A 7,253-nucleotide genomic window follows, 5' to 3' on the forward strand; every position below is an offset into this window, starting at 1 on the left:
AGAGTGTGAAGTTGAAGAGGATTTGAAGAGTCTCTCCATTCATTTCCATTATATTTTAAAAAGCATAAAAGTTAGAAAAAAATTGAATACAAGCATATATATATGCTTGTATTCAATTTCAATAAAGTATTCAATTCACTAAAGTCAAAGTCAAAGTGTTTATTTGTCATATGCATAGTTAGGAAACGTGTTTTCCTGTACAATGAAATTCTTACTTTGCCGTCCACATGAATGCCACATAATACAAGTGAAATATAAAGTGGAATATAAAGTAGATGAGCAATAACACATCTAAATAGGCAGTAAGAAACAAATAAAAATACAATAAGAACACAATAAAATGCAAAGAATATATGCTACGGTCAGTCAGATGTCTTTGGTCAGTCAGACCAGCAGAGGCTGAAATGTGCTTGTGGTAGTGTCAGGAAGTTACAATGTGACTTAGAAGGATGATGGATATTGATTATAAGAGCCCCAGATTATAACTTAGTGTGACATGAGTGCTCTGTAGCATGTCAGATTTTCAAAATAAAAACACCAGATTGTTACTTCAGATCACACAAAGGCCCCATAATGTGCCAAATTTTAAAAATAAAAGCCCCTGATTGCAAACTAAGGTCACATGAAAGCCCCATAACGGTCCATATTTTCAAAATAAAAGACTCTTATTAGTTACATGAACTTACCAGACAGTGCAGTGGAGCTGATTTTCAAAATAAAAGCCTGCAGTTACAGGAAGTGATTGATGCTCTGAAATATGTTGGAGTTAAAAAAAAAAAACAGGATTGTAACATAAGCGCAAATAAATGGCTGGTAGTGTTCCAGGTTTTCCCATTAAAAGGCACAGATAAATGCCATGGAAATTGAAACAATTATTTTAAAACCATGATAAACTTTGTTGCGACAAATATTGCTATCCTTTTACAAATTTAAGCAATTTTATTTTTACTTCCCACTTTGGCAGTATACCTTCCATGGTTTCGGTGATCAGTTTTTAAGCTTTTTTAGAATTTAAGCTTTTTAAAGTTTCATCTTCCGTAATTATTCAGTATTTTCTTTTCATCAGCATTGCATTTCAACCTTCAGCTGTTTCAGCAGTGGATTTCAGCCATTTCAACATTGCTAGGGCAATTCTTCAGCAATCAGCATTCACATGCATTTTCTTCAGGAACTGCCTATGTCTAGTTCACTTTCTTGTTTTACTACAACACACTGTATGTCATATTATATAGTATATTATACAATTGTTTGTAAGGAAAACATGAGGCATACCTGCTTTCTCAACTAAAAAAAAGAAAAGCCACAAGATTATACAAATGAGTGGAATCTGAAAAAATAAGACCAGTAATTCACTAATCCTCAAAATGTGTACACTTACTTTTATTTGGCTGAAACATGTTGGTACTACTTGAGCCTCAAATCTAGGTGACTCTAGAAACAAGCTTTCATGCTTGGGTAGTCAAAAACAATTACTGCACAATCGCCCTCTAGCTTATTTGGCTTCTACCCAAAGTCTGCTATAGTCAAAAGAAAGCATGAGCTCATGAGGAGGAACAGTTGCAAGAGTTTGCAAAAAAAATTTCAGACAAATATATGACATTTCCCCTTTTATCAGTCCCACTGTCTCTGTGAAGACATCCTGGCTGTTTTATGAGCAGGATGTCCTGTGTTATCTTAGAGGACACTCTATTGTCAAGCCTCAGGCTCCAAACAACTTAACTGAACTGCCTCATGTATCTTCAGAGAACTATAACTATCTTGCTTTATCTTGCTTTATTCCTATTGTGGGATTTGTTGAGTGGTTCACCAGTAAAGCCACCAATTCTGATTATGAAACAAGCCTTGAATCTTCTAAAGTGATGTGTGTGTTTGTGCGTGTGTCAGACAGAGAGCACTGAAGAAGGACATCAAAAGAGTGGTGAGAGTGACAGCTGGTCCTCCTCTTGGTCAGGCCCCCTGATAAGATCAGAGTGACAGGACAACATGGGACCCAACAGGTACCTCCCTCCTGCCCCAGCGCCCTCCTTGTTGCTCCCATATGGCCACTAACAAGTCCCTCACCTACCAGCATGTCAATTCCACTTTAACTATTCAGCACTTTATTCAATACCTCTCCTAAAAAGTGCACATCAGTGTTTAATTCTATTAAAAGCATTTGTTATTTCATCTCACACACAGTTATGTGAGTATTTTATCTTGGTTTTCTAGCTATCTTCACCCATCACCTCCACATTATTTGTCTTGCCCTTCACGTGTGACTGCTCTCCTTATAAAAGAGACCTTAAACCCATAGGGAGTGTGTTCACAGTGACCACTAGAAAGCTGTGGTTCCCTACTGCTTCAAGACTATTATTTTAGACTTTGGGAAAAGGCCCCAGGTGTCACTTTCTAGTGCATGTGGACTAGTTAAAGTTGAGCTCAGCTGGCATGCTTAAAAAAGGTCAATATTCAGGCCATTTTTTGAGCATGAACCTGCCTGGTAAGCTTACAGTTATGACCCCAAATCCTCATCATTTACTTTCATGATTTTCCTTTTTAAACACATTTTCAAATTGCTTCCTCGTGATATGGGACACCAGAATCCATGTGGAAATACTTACATAAATTTAAAAATCACATATAAACATATTTACTCTTATGTTTTTCCAAAACATGGGAGACCCAATTAAATTTTATTCAGCTGGGGGGAGTTTGCTTGTTATGGGGAAACTGCTGCATTTCCTTGGGGTCAATATTTTTCTGTTTGGTTTGTTTGTCTTTGTCTCCCAGGTATAGTTAGTGGTTAGCTTGCACACCCCCATCTGAGACAGGTCCTAGCTCGCTGGTGTAGTGGGAAAGATCCAGCAGTGAGAAATTGTGGAAGACAATAAGGCTATTTCCTCAGCACACCTTGACTCAAAGTTATTACACAACATGTTTCCTTTCTGTCCTCTTATTTTGTATTATTCTCTATTCCACTGTTTGTTTTTCTGCATGTCTTAAGGCAAATGAATAGAAAACTATGGAGCAGACAAATGTAATTTCAGCCGGCTCCACTAACAAGTTGCAAGATACCCTGAGGTCTTGTCTCTGGGCTGATATGGATAGACTAGCCCCTTTCTCTGTGCAGGTCAGGGGGTTATGCAGGGAACAGACTGATCCTCCATGTGCTCTCAAGAGTCTGCACCTACAGGAAACACTGTTTGGCTCAAACAGCTGTCACCATCAAACTAACTAGTACCAGTTTAGCTTGTTATAATTCTTAAAGAAGAATGTATGGTTTATAAGGCAAGCTGATTCAATTCCTAAATATGAATATTGGCTGCATGCAAATGCAGTGATTATCAAATCAGGACCAAAAATATTTATAGTTATATGTCTGGTGATACTTGATTATTTAAAAGTGAAGAGGCCAAAAGTCTGAGGTGATGCTTGGCATCATATATGTTATACTGATGAATGAGCCTTTGAAACATGACACAAAAGCAGCTGATGGGGGAGGGTTGCCATTAACACTTTGCACTGGGGTATTAGGGGATGCCAAAGGAAAAGGCTGACAGACAAGACATGGATCCTACTGTGAGCAGCAGTAGGCACAATTTTAAAAAAGGATTTATCAGTGGAAAGCAATGCAAAATGCAGTTTTTTAATTAATTATGTTGATTTTGAATGTAAGGAATGTGTTTTAACAAGGTAACATATGGCAAACCTCCCTTCATCTGCCCCTGGCTGTTAGCGCCACAGGTTCTTTGCATAAATATGTTAAGAAGGTGGCAACTGAACTTCCCTTTACAACTGTTAAAATAAACATTAACACCTAACAGTGAATGTGCATCAAGATAAGCCAAGGTTTTGATTTATGTTCCAGTGACAAAGAGGAAGGGGCTTGTGAAGAAAGTCTGTCATGAGCTGGCCATGGCTAATGTTTCATTATGTTAACAGCAGAGAGGATATACTGTATCTTCAAAGTCTGAACCACAGCTCTGTGAAAAGTCACTGCAGAGGCCTGGATGATGACATGTGGCAAATGTTTATATGGGGTGTGTACCAAGGTAGTAAATCATCACCAGCCTGCAGTATAAAGACAGTTCATCAGTGGCTCCATATTTTTTTAGATAGAAGGGGGCAAGTTTGGGGTAAACTCTGTCACTGTGAGAGAGGTTGACCCAGCAGGTTTGACCCCAGAGTTCTTTTGAACAGGGCAACCCAGGGTGACAATCTAGGCCAATTTGTTGATGGATTTGCACATGAAGGACAGAGGATTTAAAGGATCTCAAAGGAGGGCTGCAACTCATCTTTTGAGATGGGGGTGTTTTACATCAAAATAAAACAGATGAGAATCACATGTAGTAATTCCCTTGGAAAGTAGAAGGTATGAAAGATATGTGGTTGAATGTGTTTTTACTGATGAGGTCAAGTTTTAACATCAGTGCATCTTTGGAACGTTCTAACTTGAGTTTACCATATGCTCAGCTGGCAGTGGCAAGCTTTGACATACAGTACAATAATGTGTGTGTAATGTGCCATTCTGCTTAATGAGTACTTTTCCTCTTAGTACTTTAAGTATGTTTGAATGCTAAAACTTTGTACTTGTGCTAATGTTTTGAATGCAGGACTTTTACTTTAACAGAGTATTTTTACACTGTTGCATTGCTACTTTTTTACTTAAGTAAGGCATCTGAGTACTTCTTCCACCACTGAACAGTACTGTGAGTGGGTGTTAAAGCATTTAAGACATATTAAGCAAACTGACACTTAAAAAAACTACTCAAGTGCTAATTTCAAACTATAATGTTTTTTAAGGTAGCGAGATGTTTCACTTCAAAACAACAATTATAGTATTTTCCATGGGAACTCTGTACAATATGGCCTTATTTAGGATTATGTAGTCACGCTACCTGATGGCGCCACTGAGGAAATGCCATAATCATTAAACAAATAAGATAAAAGATGATAGATAGGCTGACACAGGCCTCAGAGGCTCCTGTCAGGCTGCTCTCCAGCAGCCAGCAGCCCACATTTAGTAGAGTTTGACACCACCACACATATAAGTCCCTAGCAGATCTATTTTATTGATCAGTGCTGGGTGTGCTTTAGTTAGATCAATGCTCATTCTTCTCACAGCGTCTTACAACCTGCAGCAAAAGCATATCTTCCCTCAGCAAGATCAATGACAGTGCAGACATATTCTGCCTAGGCATATGGATGAGGATTTCTTCCTCACCTGTCAGTGAAGCTATTAAAACCAAAAGTAAAAAGGATTAAAAGAAAGTCAAGGATGAGGTAGAGACAGTTGGGAGTGAAATGGACTGGCTTTGATGCTGGCTTTGTGTGGATCTGGCATCCAGATGACCTGTGCTTACAGAACAGATTAGCCTTGACAGTTGTTTCTCGAGGAGACGGGCTAATCTAAAGCTGTCTGGTGATCTACAGTCATGCAACATGAAGGCCAGAGCAAATCATCTGGCCTTATCTCAGGACTAGAGTGTAAAGATTAAAGTATTTACATTCAGTTGTGATTTTTATCCTGGCATTCTTATAGAATAGACATGCTATCAGAGCCAAGGGTGGATTCCTGTCTCAAACAAATTCCATGCCCCTGTAGTAAGAAGCTTCTTATTCTGGTGGTGTGACAGACAGTGAAAATATGCTAAAGCTGTAGGCCCTCACACAGAAGGGCACTGCTTGGGTATATCTCAGAGTGTATCCACCTAACAAACACCCCAACTCTCCAGTGGATCCATTATGTGTTGTCATGGCAGTCCTTCAAACACACTATTTAGAGGCTTTATATTTCCTGTGTTTACCAAACGTTTTGGGCAATCCTGAAGTGACGCAAAAGATGTTAGTTTTCACAATGGCAGATGTGACGTCTTTGGTTCTATGGAGGAACAACACACACAGGCAGAGAGGGGATGTTAATCTGAGATGACCACAGTGCAAAGACTGAGCTGTTATGTCATTTTCTATCCTACTGGCTGACAGACATCCTCTCCACTCTTTCTCTTCCTTCTCGTTGATTCTTAGCTCACCCATCACATCAATAAGGACCCAACATTTGGCAAATGTTATGCAAAGGAGAGGACATCCCTCTGTGGCAAAAGTGGATTTGTCAACCAGGAAACTAGGCTGTATATATATAGAAAGAGCAAGGGTCAGAGGATAGTAATCGGGCCACTTTTAGCCTCACGTCAACTAATATAGCCAAATGCATTCTAGGTTAGGAATGTAAGTGGCTTTTCCAGGTGTGAGATCAATTTCCTGAGATATTGTTCTCTCTCACCATGCACAATTAATGGGCTGCTGTAAACCCTTAACACACCACTGAGCATGGTGGAGTGGTGGCAGGGGAATAATTGTCATCAATCACCTATTGTAAACACCAGCTCAATTAAGAACTGATGCATGCTAATGTTTAGCATAATGGAAGAGCAGAGGAAATGTGTGAATTCTGTTTCCTAAAGTAATTGCCTTTTGAGTTGGCTTGCTAGGCACTACTGTAGGCACATATATCTGTAAGTGAAATCATATCTTGGGCTTGTTTTATATGGTATTGAGGTGCAGAAGCTACAGTAAAAGGTTCATCAATTTCAGTGAACCTCAGATGTAAGCAGAAATCATCTTCACCCTATGGTGAGTGCTGTATAAAAATCTCAATGTACTATTGTGTCTAAAAGTTCGAAATATATACATGCACTCACTGAGTGGTCTTGTATAAGCATGAATCAGACTCATTACTCCATAGACTTGACCTTTTCTAACATTCCTCCTTATGTTTTATTTTGAACCAGTACTCATCACTGTGATTTACATACAGTAAGTTAACATCCAAATCCGAGGCCATGGTTCTCAGTCGGAAAAGGGTGGCTTGTTCCCTTCAGGTTGGTGGAGAGTTCCTGCCTCGAGTGGAGGAGTTCAAGTATCTTGGGGTCTTGTTCACGAGTGAGGGAAGGATGGAACGAGAGATTGATAGGTGGATCGGTGCAGCTTCTGCAGTAATGCGGTCGATGTACCGGTCCGTTGTGGTGAAGAAGTTGTAAGGCGAAGCTCTCGATTTACTGGTCAATCTACGTTCCGACTCTCACTTATGGTCATGAGCTTTGGGTCATGACCGAAAGGGCAAGATCCCGGACACAGGCGGCCGAAATGAGCTTTCTCCGCAGGGCGGCCGGGCGCACCCTTAGAGATAGGGTGAGGAGCTCGGTCACCCGGGAGGAGCTCAGAGTAGAACCGCTGCTCCTCCACATCGAGAGGAGCCAGCTGAGGTGGCTCGG

Source organism: Monopterus albus, unplaced genomic scaffold, assembly GCF_001952655.1.
Source record: "Monopterus albus unplaced genomic scaffold, M_albus_1.0 scaffold3.1, whole genome shotgun sequence".
NCBI lineage: Eukaryota > Metazoa > Chordata > Actinopteri > Synbranchiformes > Synbranchidae > Monopterus > Monopterus albus.